Consider the following 14,836-nt stretch of genomic DNA (forward strand, 5'->3'; position numbering starts at 1 on the left):
TCGACTTTTCATTGGCTAGTAAAATTGGCTATGGGAATACATTAGACAGCTTTTATTGTTACTTTTCCTTAAGCCCACTCTCCAACAACATAGTGAATGACATCCAGATGTAACGTTCTGAAAGCTTGAAAACTGCAAGCGCTGTCAAGTACTTTTATCGACCATCTGTTGTTCAAAAGATTCGTTTTGTGTAAATGAAATACAAGCACCCGCCTTTTGCCAAATCATGCTGAGTCCAAAGCCGCTAAACGAGTTACGAAACACTGACCTTGGCATGTATTCATATAAGATATGCTGCGTGCAGAATTTATCTCAGTGTAATCCACGGGAGCCACGCAGACAGTCACAGGTAAGTACTTCTCTGTAATATCTTTCGTAGTTTATTTACTTGCCTCCATCATTTCTTATTCCACATAATAAAAACACACACACACCTGTACAAATCTACTTGATCTGAAGCATATTTGAAACATCAAGTCGTACTGTCAACTGGCGCGCAGGTGAAACGAAAACAACGCTCTTTCGACGAACAATCTTTGCACTGCGTCATAAAGTACCATTTCTTTTTTACTGTTAATGCTTACATTTAAAATATTTCCCTTTTCTGTTAGTGAGAAATATCGTAATGTATATGGAGCGGAATCTCTCCAAATAACGACATACGTAATATGAGGATTAAGTCTTACTACTTACTGAAATATACTTTTTATTTATTAAATCGCTTTATTTTTGTTATTAAGTCGCTAGCTGTAGATCTTATATCTTCTGTTTAATGCAGATGCATATGAATATGTGATCTGGCTACATCTGGCTAGAGCTTCTTCATTCGAAGAAGTGTGCGAATATTTGATGAAGGAAAGGAAAATGAATAAGAATATTGTTTTCGGAGGTTGCTGTTTATGAAACGTTTTTCTTTTCATGATTTGTTTGAGAACAATGTGTTATACGTGCAAAACGGGATAGGCGTGAAAACTAAATTGCCAGTCAGATAAATATACGGTACAAATCATGTGTAATCGGTCGTTGAGTTATTCTGAATGTCTACGTGTGACATTCTTACATTATGAACTGTTACCAAGCTAGCGATCAGTGTTCTGCCAGGTATAGGGAAAACACGTGTGGTATTGTTCGGCGCTGCACTTATGACAGGGTTAGCATGCTGATCCGTTGCTACTGGTTCAGAATGGAATAAAGTCATTTGTGGAGTGCCAGCACGACTTTACATCTGGTCGAGCGTGATGACTACTTAGATTTCTCAGATTGAGAATGCAGTTTTTGTCTCAAAACACTTTATAAACATGACATAATACTCCGAAACTGATCATGTCGCTAAATATATTTCACCAACAGTGCCTCTGGAGAGAGATATTTGATATAATTGGAAAATAACAGACAACTAGTTGCAGAATTAAAGGTTTATTAATCCTTTACCATGGTTTATGTAAATACAGATTTGTCTTCTTCACTGAGCCTACTGAACAGATTATATATACTATCAATTATGGATTTTAACTGTTGATATATGTGGTTGATACGTACATTCTATTATACAAGAACATTTTGGCCCCAACATCCGTTGTCAATATGTAATTCTGCGAGTGAATATATTTTTTTAATTGTAATTTTTGTTTATCGGATTTGGTTTCTTCTCTGTTTGACATTTGTAACTAATATGTACTAATTTGATCAGTAAAGTAAAACAGAGCGTATCACCTTGTTCGCAGAACTATAATTTAGACAAATCATTAAGGTGAAATTGAATTTAGAACCTGGCATAACCTGTAATCTTCTGATATATATATATATATATATATATATATATATATATATATATATATATATATATATATATATATTGACTTTGAAAAAAATCATAGCATCGCCACCATTAGCGAAGAAAGTTACTTCAAGTGGTTTGATTCCTGTCTTAAATTTACCTTGTCAATAACTGTAGCATATGTGTTAAGTACCTTTTGTATCAATTCCGATTGATAACAGTATCTAGTACACGTTTTACGTCATGTGCGCCTGTCTCCAACCCATGACATCCAGAAAGGGTACACGATATTTTTCAACAGTGAAAGAAATAATTCGGTAAATGATGTGGAATCTGTGTAACCTCATCTGAGAGACAAAGATACAGCGTTTCTTGGATCCATGTTTTGTACGTCATGTACCTGTTGATAGCTCCATCAAGATCACTCTACTAAGAGATTCAATTAATGGATATCACAATTAGCATTCATTTCACCTCCTTGTTTTTCATCATTTATTTTATTCAAAGCCTCAGTTGTTGCACGTATTTCGTGAGACAACCGTGACTTTTTAGTTTCAAAAACATTGAACGAAATAGTATGTTTTCGTTTGAGAGAAAAATTCTCTGGTGCTTGGCCGCCTGTCTGTGTCCGACGGGAAGAACAATTCGTGAGTCAACCATTTACAAACATCAGGTGCGTCGATGAACTAACTGTCGATCTTGATCTTCTTAATCGGAAATTCTGTTCTCTCGATCGGTGGTGAACAGCTATCCCTTCAAAGCTAAGTGGTCAGCTTGTGCGAACCCGAATTCAGTTGCACGCACTGCCAGGGACTTATCCTTGGTGGTAAGACTGGAATACTTACTCTCGTGATGGCAATTGTGGAGCAACTTGAGTGAAAAGAAGCGGTTCCAATGTCAGGGGAGGTTCAAAACTGCCAGAACAGTGTTGCACCACCTATATCTCTCCGTACAGAATCCGAATTACGCCATTGGCAGAAGATGACACGGCAACCACTCGGTACTGACTGGTCTCACAAAGCTAGTGGAATGGGCGTTAGTTTTTAGCTGTACCCACAGATGTCCATAAACCCGTTATTAGATTTGTTTCTTCTTGGCTGTCCTTACTGGTGTCGACCTTAAAAAGACAATACAAAGTTATATTACCGGACGACTGTTGTGCAGGGCAACCAGCATGGCAGAGGCTGAAAGAGGCTAATGTGGAGGCTAGGAGACTCTAACCTCCATAGTGCTGATCCTCAGGGGTCAAGTAATATGTTTGCCAAATTTGGTTTATACCGATCTGGCGGTTTGGGAGGATATGCTCGAAATACATTCTTTTTTTTTTAGCCATCAGTATACTGAAATGTGTTGATGTGGTCCACCAAGAATTCCTCTCCTTTGCCAGTCTGTTCATCTCAGAGTAGCACATTCAACCTACATCCTCAATTACTAACTGGAGTTATTCAGCTCTCGATTTTCTTTTAAGTGTTTACCCCCTACAGCTCCTTCTACTAGCATGGAAGTTATTCCGCAAAATCTTGACGGTCTCCTACCATCTTGTCCCTTCTTCTTGTCAGTGTTTTCCATATATTTTTATCCTCGACGATTCTCCAGAGAACCTTCTCATTCTTGCCTTATCAGTCCACCTAATTTTCAAAATCTTTCTGTAGTACCGCATCTCAGTTCAAATGGTTCGAATGGCTCTAAACACTATGGGGCTTAACATCTGAGGTCGTCAGTCTCGTAGACTTAGAACTACTTAAACCTAACTAACCTAAGGACATCACACACATCTATGCCCGAGGCAGGATACAAACCTGCGACCGTAGGAGCTGCATGGTTCCGGACTGAAGCGCCTATAACCGCTCGACCACATCTCAATTGCTACCATTCTCTTCTTTTCTGGTTTTCCCACAGTCCATACAATGCTGTGCTCCAAACATACATTCTCAGAATTTTTTTCCTCACACTAAGGTCAATGTTAGACACTAGTAGACTTCTCTTGGCCAGGAATGGCCTTTATACCAGCGCTAGTCGGCTTTTCATGTCCTTGTTGCGTCTGCCATGGGTTATTTTGCTGCTTGGCTAGCAGAATTCCTTGTCATCAATTATGATAGTAATTTCTGATTTTTCACAGTTCTGCTGCTTCGCATTATTTTCGTCTTTCTTCATTTATTCTCACTCCATATTCTATACTCATTAGATTGCTTATTCCATTCAACAGACAGCGTAATTATCCTGCACTAGTGCTCAAGATAGCAATGTTATCAGCGAATCCTATCATTGATACTCTTTCACCCAGAATTTTAATCCCGCTCTTTAACCTTTCTTTTATTTCCGACACTGCTTCTTCAATGGATAGACTGAACAGTAGGAGCTTAGACTAAATTCCTGTCTCATATTCTTTTCAATCTGAGTACTTCGTTCTTGACGTTTCAGTCTCTTGGTTCTTGTACGTATTGCGTATTACCGGTCTTTCCCAATAGCTTACCACTATTTTTCTCAGAATTTCGGACATGTTGCACCATTTTACATTGTCGAACTTTTTTCCAGGACTATACACCCTATGGACACGTCATGATTTTTCTTCAGTCTTGCCTCCTTTATCCAGCGCATTGTCAGAACTGCTTCGCTGGTGTCTTTGCATCTCCTAAACTGATCGTCATCTAACGCAGCCTTAGTTTTCTTTGCCAGTCTTCTGCCTATTACTGTTGTCAGCAACTTGAATGCTTGAGCTGTTAAGACGATAGTGCACTAATTTTCGCACTTGTCGACTTTGCTATCTTCGGAAATGTATGGATGATGTTTTTTTCCAAAAGTCTAATGGTATATCGCTGGTCTTATAGATTCTACACTCTAATGTCAATAGTCGTTTTGTTGTCACTTCTCCCAACGATTTTAGAAATTCTGATGGGACGTTATATATCCCTTCCTCCTTATTTTATCCTAAGTCGTCCAAAGCTCTTTGAGATTCTGACTCCAAGGGATCCCCTCCCTCTTCCCTGCCAACTCCTTTTTCTTCTTCTAACTCGCCTTCAGATAAGTGTGCCACCCCCCCCCCTCAACCCCCCCCCCCCCCAGACACACCTTCAAATTGCTCTTTCCACTATTCGCTCTCTCCTCAGCATTTAACAGTCGAACTGCCAGTGCAGTCTTCATGTTACCGCCTTTGCTTTTAATTTCACCGAAGGTTGTTTTAGCTTTTCTGTATGCTGACTCAGTCCTTTTTCACCTTTGTCATGTAGCCATTTTGTCTTAGCTTCCGCGCACTACCCATTTAATTTATTCCTAAGTGACTTGTATTTCTGTATTCATTAATTTTCCTATGCTTTTTCATCCTTCCCTCTTTCGTCGATCATCTCAAATATTTCTTCTGTTACCTGTGGTTTATTCATTATCTTTATTGTACCTATGCGTTTCTTTTTCGCTCCAGTGATTGCTGGTTTTAGAACTGTTCATTCCTCTTCAACTGAGCTGCCTACTGAGCAATTCATTATCGCAATACCTATAGCCTCGGAAATCTTCATGTGTATGTCTTCATTGTTTAGCACTTCCATATGTTCTTTGCGCAGCAATTCTTCTTGACTAGTCTCTTAAACTTCAGCCTGCTCTTCATCATTACTGAATTGTGATCTAACTCTACATCTGCTCCTGGTTACGCCGTACAATCCATTGTATCATTTGGGGATCTCTGCTTCACCATGAACAGAGCGAGGTGGCGCAGTGGTTAGCACACTGGACTCGCATTCGGAGGACGACAGTTCAAACCCGTGTCCGGTCATCCTGCTTTAGGTTTTCCGTGGTTTCCCTAATCGCTTCAGCCAAATGCTGGGATGGTTCCTTTGAAAGGCCACTGCCTACTTCCTTCCCCATCCTTCCCTAATTCGATGGGACCGATGACCTCGTTGTTTGGTCCTCTCCCCCAAATTAACCATGCAACTAACCATCCTGACCATGATATAATCTAACTGGAATCTTCCTGTGTCTCCCGGCCTTTTTCAAGTATACCTCCACCTTTTCTGACTCTTAAAGAGAGTATTCGATATTAATAGCTGAATCGTATTGCATATCACAATCAGTCTTTCTCCTCTCTCACTCCTACTACCAAGCACGTATTCTCCCGTAACCCTTTCTTCTTCTTCTTCCCGCAGAACCGCATTCCAGTCTCCCGTGACTGTTTTGATCTCCCACTACGTACTGAATTACCTGTTTAGTATCGTCATATACTTTCTCTATGTCTTCACCCTCTGCTTGCGACGTCAGCATCTATACCTGAACTGTTGATATCGGTGTTGGTTTGCTGCAACTCTAACATGAACAACTGTATCAAAAAACTGTTCACAGTAGCTCACACCCTGCCCTATTCGTAAGGAATCCTCCTCCCGTTATATTATTAACTGCTACTGTTAATGTTATCACATACACGTCTGACTAGAAATCCTCGTCTTCTTTCCATTTCACTTCGCTGATCCCCAGCATACCTAGAATGAGCCTTAGCATTTCGCTTTTCAGATTTTCTTTGTTCCCTATCGCGTTCAAATTTCTGTCATTAACCGCGCGACCGCTACGGCCGCAGGTTCGAATCTTGCCTTGGGCATGGATGTGTGTGATGTCCCTAGGTTAGTTAGGTTTAAGTAGTTCTAAGTTCTAGGGGACTGATGACCTCAGATGTTAAGTCCCTTAGTGCTCAGAGCCATTTGAACTATTTCTGTCATTCCACGCTCTGACTCACAGAACGTTACGCTTTCGTTGGTTATTCAACTCCCAGAGGGTACCTACATTCCAAGACACTCTAAGACATTAAAAAATACGACGCACTATGAGGAATTGTCCGAAACAGACGGAAATTATTAGATGTGAATTACATGTCCAGACAAACAAATTATTACAATTTCAGAGAAATTGGATGATTTTATTAAAGGGAAAGGGCTTAACAAATTGAGCAAATCAATAACGCATTGGTCCACCTCTGGCCCTTATGCAAGCATTTATACGTCTTGGCATTAATAAATCGAGTTTTTAGATGCCCTCCTCAGGGGTATCGTCCCAAATTCTGTCCAACTGGCCCGTTAGGTCGTCGAAATCTCGAATTGCTTTGAGAGCCCTGACCATAATGCTCCAAACGTACTCAACAGGGGAGGGATCCGGCGACCTTGCTGCCAGAGGTATCATTTGGCAAACACGAAGACAAGCAGTAGAGACTCTCGCCGTGTGTGGGCCAGTGCATCTACATCTACATCATACTCTGCAAGCCACCTAATGGTGTGTGGCGGAGGGTAATTTCGGTATCACTATCTGATCCCTCCAACCCTGTTCCACTCGCGAATAGTGCGTGGGAACAATAATTGTCGGTAAGTCTCCATGTCGACTCCAATTTCTCGAATTTTCCCCTCTTGGTCAATACGCGAGATGTATGTGGAGGGGAAGTAATATGTTGTCCAACTCGTCCTGAAAAGCACTATCCCGTACCAGTGGAGTTTCTTTAGCATCTCCGTAACGCTCTCCCGCCAGCTAAGCGATCCCGTGACGAAACGTGCCGCTTTTAGTTCCATCTTCTCTATTTCCTCTATCAGTCCTACCTGATAGGGATCCCAGATAGATGAACAATACTCAAGAATCGGGCGAACAAGCGCCTTTTAAGCCACTTCTTTCATGGATGAGCTACACTTCCTTAAGGTTCTTCCGAAGAATCCGAGTCTCGTATCTGCTTTTCCCACTATCTGTTTTATGTCGTCATTCCACTTAAGGTCGTTCTGGATAGTTACGCCTAGATATTTTACGGTAGACGCTGTCTCTAGCTGTTTGTCATCAATAGTGTAGCTGTACAGTAGTGGATTTCTTTTCCTACGTATGTGCAGTATGTTACATTTATTTATGTTCAGGGTCAACTGACAGAGCCTGCACCATTCATTACTTCTCTGCAAGTCGTTCTACAAATTCTTATATCGCTGTTGTTACCAGACAATTCCGTCATCTGCGAGTAGCGTTAAAGAGCATCCGACGCTTTCTATTAGATCATTTACACACATTCTAAACTTCAACAGTCCTATCACACTTCCCTGTGTAACTCCGGATATTACCTTTACATCTGTAGATCTTGTTCCGTTACGAGCGACGTGTTGAGTTCTGTCTACAAGAAAGTCTCGAATCCAATCGCAAGTCTGCCCCGATACTCTGTATGCTCGTATTTTTTTCATTAAACGGCAATGCGGGACGGTGTCAAATGTCTTACAGATATCAAGGAACACGGCATCGACCTGAGCAGCGTTGTCCCCTGCGCTGTGGATCTCATGGAGGAACAGAGCGAGCTGTGTTTCGCAGGATCTCTTTTTGCGAAATCCATGTTGATTTTTATAGAAGAGACTTTATTTTCCAAAACGTCATAGTTCTTGAGCACAAAACATGTTCCATAATTCTACAACAGATTGACGTCTACAGTATACATCTATAATTGTGTTGATCTGTCTTACGGCTTTCCTGAAAAACGGGAATGACTTGCGCTTTTTTTCCAGTCTTAGGGTACCTTTCGTTATTCAAGCGATCTACGATAAATTACTGCTAGAAGGAGAGCAAGCTCTTTCGCATAATCTTTATAGAATCTTATAGGTATCTCATCTGGTCCTGACGCCTTTCCCCTACTAAGCGATTGTAGCTGCATTTTAATTCCACGATCGGTTATCTCAATATCTGCCATTTCGATGTTCGTACTACGATTGAAAGGAGGGATTGTGTTACGATCGTCCGTGGTGAAACAGCTTCGGAAGACCGAATTCAGTATTTCGGCTTTTTCTCTGTTACCTCCCGTTTCGGTGCCGTTGTGGTCGCTGAGAGAATGAAAACATGATTTTGACACACTTACCAAAATCTCAAAGGGTTTATACTCAGATCTGTTGACAAAGTATTACTTTCAAAATAATTGAACGCTTCTCTGATTGCCCGCATCTCGTGGTCGTGCGGTAGCGTTCTCGCTTCCCACGCCTGGGTTCCCGGGTTCGATTCCCGGCGGGGTCAGGGATTTTCTCTGCCTCGTGATGGCTGGGTGTTGTGTGCTGTCCTTAGGTTAGTTAGGTTTAAGTAGTTCTAAGTTCTAGGGGACTTATGACCACAGCAGTTGAGTCCCATAGTGCTCAGAGCCATTTGAGCTTCTCTGATTCCTCTCCTTACGCACATTTCCGCTTCATTCAGTTTTTGTTTGTCAGTTAGGTTTTTACTTCTCTTGAATCTGAGATGAAGTACTCTTTGTTTACGTAGCATCCTATCACCATTTTTGACGGTTCTTTGATACTCAGTTTCACCCAGATTAATTCACATTCGGAATCCGTGATAACCTCGCTGGTTTTTCTCGAATTTTTTACTGCAATAAACACTCCGCCACCAATGGCGACTAATCTATCCTTACAATAAACATTCCAGTCTGAACTTAGGATTTCGTTGTCATTGACCTCGCTAGATTTTATCGAATTTTTTACTGCAATAAACACGCCGCCACCACTGGCGACTAATCTATCCTTACAATAAACATTCCAATCTGAACTTAGGATTTCGTTGTCATTGACGTCTGGTTTCAGCCAGCTTTCTGTTCCCAATACTATCCGTGCACTATAACCGTCAGTAAGCGATACTAATCCGGGACCTTTCCTTGCATGCTCCTACAGTTTACTAAAATCATATTAATCTTTTCTATCTCTGACCTACGAGGATCAAGATCCTCTGAGGTCACTGAGGCTGATTTAACAGGAAAATCATCTTTGATCCCAAGGGAGGGGTTCTCTAACCTAAAAAAGCCCCATTTTCACGCCACAAGTACTCCGCTTCCGTAATAGCCTCTTCCTGCGTGTAGTTCACGCCTGACCTATGAAGGGGAACCCTACAATTCTGCACCCAATAGCGGAGGTCGAGAAATTTGCATCCGATACCACCACAGAGTTGTCTGAGCCTCTGGTTTAGACCTTCCGCTCTGCTCCAAACCAGAGGACCGCGATAAACTGTGGGTACGATGCAACAAATAGCTTAGCCCGCACCCCGCGTGCGCTGCTAGTTGCCTTCATTAGATCAGTCAGCCGCCGAAAGGAGCCGAGGATGGCCTCAGAACCCAAGCGGCAGGCGTCATTCGTGCCGACATGTGCCACTACATGCAGCCGGCCCGCATCTCGTGGTCGTGCGGTAGCGTTCTCGCTTCCCACGCCCGGGTTCCCGGGTTCGATTCCCGGCGGGGTCAGGGATTTTCTCTGCCTCGTGATGGCTGGGTGTTGTGTGCTGTCCTTAGGTTAGTTAGGTTTAAGTAGTTCTAAGTTCTAGGGGACGTATGACCACAGCAGTTGAGTCCCATAGTGCTCAGAGCCATTTGAACCATGCAGCCGGTTGCACTCAGTGCGCTCGATAGCCTCCAACAGGGCCTCATCCACATCACTGATGAGACCTCTCAGTAAACATACCGAATGCAACTGGAATTCTTTCCCGCCTTGTCTGCCTGAGGGGCTCCATCACCCGCCTAACATTGGAGCTCCCAGTGACAAGCATACCCACTTTCTGTACTTGCCCGCACTGGGCAGGAAAATCGACCGCTGGCCCAACAGGAGAGGCACCCCTTGCTGGCTCAGAGTTATCATCAACACCTGGTAGCATCTCGTACCTGTTGCTAAGACGTAGGGGGGCCAGCCGTACGGCCTGCTCCCTCTTTCGCCTTCCGCCCAGTGACACGCTAACCTACCACTGTCTGCCACCTACTCTAGAGTGAGGACGGACCAGTAAGATGTTGCGTATCGGAAGCCGCAGCGACGTCCGAGTCGCTAGGGGATTCCAGTGGCACCAAAGGAGTCGCAGGTCTCCTCAATGGCGCCCCGACGTCACCGTAACTTCGAGCATTAGGAGGAAGCTTGTCGACGGTAACCAACGCAGCTCCCAGCTGTTTACGGACAGCAGCCAACTGTCTTTGTGTCCGCTTGCAACAAGCACAGTACCTAGCCATATCCCACAGTGTATAAAATAGATATAATGTCTCAAATGGCGTTACTGAGTTTGAAATGTATACAAAATATACCACAAGAGAATCAAGTAGCACTAGAAATTGCTGTGCAAATTTCTCACTGTACTCTGAGACCGCAAGCTATTAAACAGAATAAATTTCTCTATAGAAGTTGATGTACTTACAGATACCTTTTATTAGAAAACCTGTGTACCGAAAAGTTACTGCACGAGATAAATATTCAAACTAGAATGCGTTGATCTAAACTGTATGCTGTCTGCTAGCTTCCTGAAATGTAAGTCCTCGATGCCTTGCCATGAAGTACAACAAAACGGGGCATTGAATATCGTCGACGTACCTCTCTGTTATAGGGGTGCCACGGATGATAACTAAGGGGTCCTCCTATGGAAAGAAATGGCACCCCAGACTATCTGTCCTAGTTGTCGAGCCCTATGGTGGGCGACAACCAGATTGTGTGTCCCCAGCATGTTGTCACTGGCCACCAGGGCTCAGTTCGAAGTAAGTTTCCTAACTGAAGACAATTCTACTCCAATCCATGAGATTCCCAGCCGAAGACTGGTATGGAGACGCCCTGGAGAGTGGTGGGATACCAGCCTGATTGTTGCCCGCCATAGTGACTGACAACAAGAAGTGATGGCCTGGGATGCCACTTCATTTCAGTACTGCGGTAAGGCGACGATATTCTGCTCCCCGTTATGTCGCTGTTCATGGCAAGGCATCCTTGGCTTACATTTCAGCAAGATAATGCCCACCCGCACACGGCGAATTTTTCTACTGCTTGTCTTAGTGCTTGCCAAAGCCTGCCTTGGAAAGCAAGGTCGCCGAATCTCTGACCAGTTGAGAACGTTTGGAGGCAGGGCCTTCCAACCATCTCGGGGTTTTGAGCATCTAACGCATCAACTGGACAGAATTTAGCATGATATACCTCAACAGCCAAGCCGAGTAACTGCTTGCATAATGGCCAGAGATACAACAATGCATTATTAAATTCCTAAATTTGTGAAGCACTTTCTCCCCAATAAATCACCCAATTTATCTGAAATTTTATTTTTCTGTACATGTGCATCAGATCTACCGATTTCCATCACATTACGATAATTCTTTCATTTTGAATCTTTTTCGTGTCTTAAGAGTTTATAGATAGATAGCCTTTTTCCCATGGCTTCACCTATGTACACGTTTGGGTTTCTCCACCCTCTCTGTGTCCACTTCTTTCTCCCCTGCCTCTGTCCACCTCATCCTCCCAGTACTATCTGTTCTATCTCTCTGTCCACCTCATCTACCCCCTCTCTCTCACCACTACTTCTTCCTCTGTGCTTCTATCCCTATCCTCCTCCACCTTTTCCTTTCCACATCTTCCTCCCCCATCCCTATGTTCATATCTTCCCCCTCTTCTGCCTTTATCATGTGCCCACTACCCTTCCTTCAGATTCCTGCATTTCCCCCTACTCTAAATACTCTCTGCACATCACCTCCTCCACCTCCCTCTCTCTAATATCTCCTCCTCACTCTCTCTGTCCATCTCATCTGCCTCCTCCACACTCTGTCTATCTTATGCTTCCATCTATATTTGGCCATCTCCTCCTGTCCCCCTCTTTCTGACGTCCCTTCCTGCCCTCTCCCTCTCGTCGATCTCCACTACCCTCTCTCTTTGTCCATCTCAACCTCCTCCATCTCACTCAGTCCATCTCTATCTCCTCCAGCCTGTCTCTGTCCACCACCTCCTCCTCTCTCTATCCATTTTCCACTAACCACTCTCTCTCTCTTTTCACCTCATTCTCCCCCCCCCCCCCTCTGTGTTCATTCATTTCTCCTCCATTTTTCTGTCTATCATTTCCTCCAACTCCAACCCCATCTTTCTCTGTCCACACCATTCTTCGCCCTTTCCTCATTACCCATGTTCTTCCTCCTCTTCTATGCAGCCATGTGTTTCCACATCTGTATCACCGGCAAGGTATGCACGTAGTAGCCCGACAATATGCCTCCTCTCCTCTCCATCTGTTGCCTGCTCTCCTTGCTCTGACTGTTGACATCCTTCTCCCCCATTTTTTTATCCACCTCATGTTCTCCCTCTCTCACTATCACTCTGATCAACTGTGCCCATCTGCACAGGTGACCCCTGCAGAAAATGACGATAATCCCTGCACAACATGCTTGTCGTCCCAGGTAGTCTAGATGTCAATGACTGAAAACTCTTCTGATCTGTGTGTCCACACCTATGAGAACTAGGAAATTCTAACCCCACAGTCGTGATTCTCGTGGGGTAAGTAGTAGAAACCGTATGTGTGACAAATTGCTTGAAAACAATTCAGTAGTTTGGGAAGGAATCCTGGACATAAAGACATACAACCTGTTTTATACATAGCCTTTTTCCTGGAGCTTCACCCTATGTATGGGTGTTACAGACACAAGATGCTAAAAAAAACTGGCCAGTATTCCAGGGGACGAAAATATGCTTCAAAACAAGACAAAAATGTCTTCGGACCCTGGGTCCTACAAAGCATACGTTCTGACATAAGACATATGAATAGGTCTTTGTAGGAGGTGCTCTTGTGATGACAGTGTATTACTTGTCCTACTACAAATGACTACTGGTAATTAATTAACGTTAATTACAACTCATGGCATGGAATACTATGAGATAGGAAGGCATTACGAACGTGTAATTGGATATGAGCACTGTTGTGTCGTTGATGCTCTGTGTCAAACCAAGGTCAACAACCTGCTGAGATAGTTTCATGCAGTATTGATGTAAACATTAGTTGGCTCAGTGATCTGCAGTGAGTTGTTCCATTTACGTTGTGTGATTGTACTGTAGTCTTGTTATGTTTGTTTATGTTAGCGTACATTTCTCCTAACACTGGATATGTACAGTGACGTTTGGCCTACTTACAGGTCAAGTTACACGTTCATGTTATTGTGTTGTTTGTGGTGCAGTGCAACATGTTTTCTCTCCTGCAGATACTCTGACACGACCTAGCAATGAAGTTCTTTTACTCCACAAGGGAAATGCAGACATGATTTATTGCTATGGTTTAGCAAATGGAGTTAATCTGAGAGGCCATAACGTGAACACTGAAAGATTTCAAGCACAAGCTGTTCAGCTGACTGTTCCAGCATCTTGTGGAAACAGGTTCTGTAGCACCCAACAAAGTAGGCAACAGAAGGCCTTGTTCAATTTGCACATCTAAAATGTAGGAGCGTGTTCTAGGTGCAGTGGACAACAACCCTGGGACCAGCGTGCAATGAATAGCAGCAGCTGAAGATGTTAGTCATCCTCTGGTGTGGGTGGTACTTAATGAACAATTGTTGCATCCATACCATGTTCAGTGCGTCCAGGCCCTTAGGGCACAAGACCATCCTGCGACAGTAAAGTTCTGGCAATGGTTCTTGCAGCAGTGTGGTGCAGATCCATAATTTTCCTCCAAGATTTTGCCTGATGAGGCAGGGTTTACACGAGATGGCATTGTAAATTTCCATAATCAGCATATGTGGGCCGATGAAAATCCCCATGTGTTTCAAGAAAAAAGGCATCAGGCTCGATTCTCAATCAACAAATCGGTAGGCGTTTTTGACGGTAAATTATTAGCGCCATATGTACTACCACAGAAACGAACTAGGGCTTATTATTACTGTTTTCTGAAGAAACTCCTACCTATCTTACTAGAGGATGAGCCATGTCAGGACATACTACAGATGTGGTTCATGCATGATGACGCACTAGCACGTTTTCTCTGCATTGTGTATCCGCACCTGATGAGGACGTCTGAAAAGTTGTAGACCAAGAATGTCCCATACCTTGGCCTCCTCGTTCCCAGGATCTAAATCGACAAGACGTCTGGTTATATAGAAACATGAAGCAATTGATCTATGCCACACCAATAAACTATGTGCTGGACCTACACTATCATGTCTTCCGTGCTTCTCAGTACATCCAGAACCAACCAGGGCGATTTCAAAGATTGCATGAGTCTTTTCACTAAAGGGCAGAGATGAACAGACGTCAGGTTGAGCACCTCCTCTGAACAAGTAGTCAAGTCAGAATGTACCCTTTGTAGGGCCCATGATCATAAGACTTTTTTTCTTGTTTT

At 43.3% G+C, this 14,836-nt stretch overlaps 1 protein-coding gene across 2 annotated transcripts in view; it reads left to right on the plus strand.

The window, feature by feature from the left end:
* Nucleotides 1-326: 326 nt before the first annotated feature.
* The window catches only part of LOC126262317 (cytochrome P450 6k1-like), a 68,990-nt gene continuing 54,480 nt past the window's right edge, over nucleotides 327-14,836 (plus strand). For both annotated transcript variants that reach the window (XM_049958869.1, XM_049958870.1), the window contains exon 1: nucleotides 327-349. The gene's annotated coding sequence lies outside the window, so the exon portion shown is untranslated. The remainder of the gene's footprint in view (nucleotides 350-14,836) is intronic.

Source organism: Schistocerca nitens, chromosome 6 (assembly GCF_023898315.1).
Source record: "Schistocerca nitens isolate TAMUIC-IGC-003100 chromosome 6, iqSchNite1.1, whole genome shotgun sequence".
NCBI lineage: Eukaryota > Metazoa > Arthropoda > Insecta > Orthoptera > Acrididae > Schistocerca > Schistocerca nitens.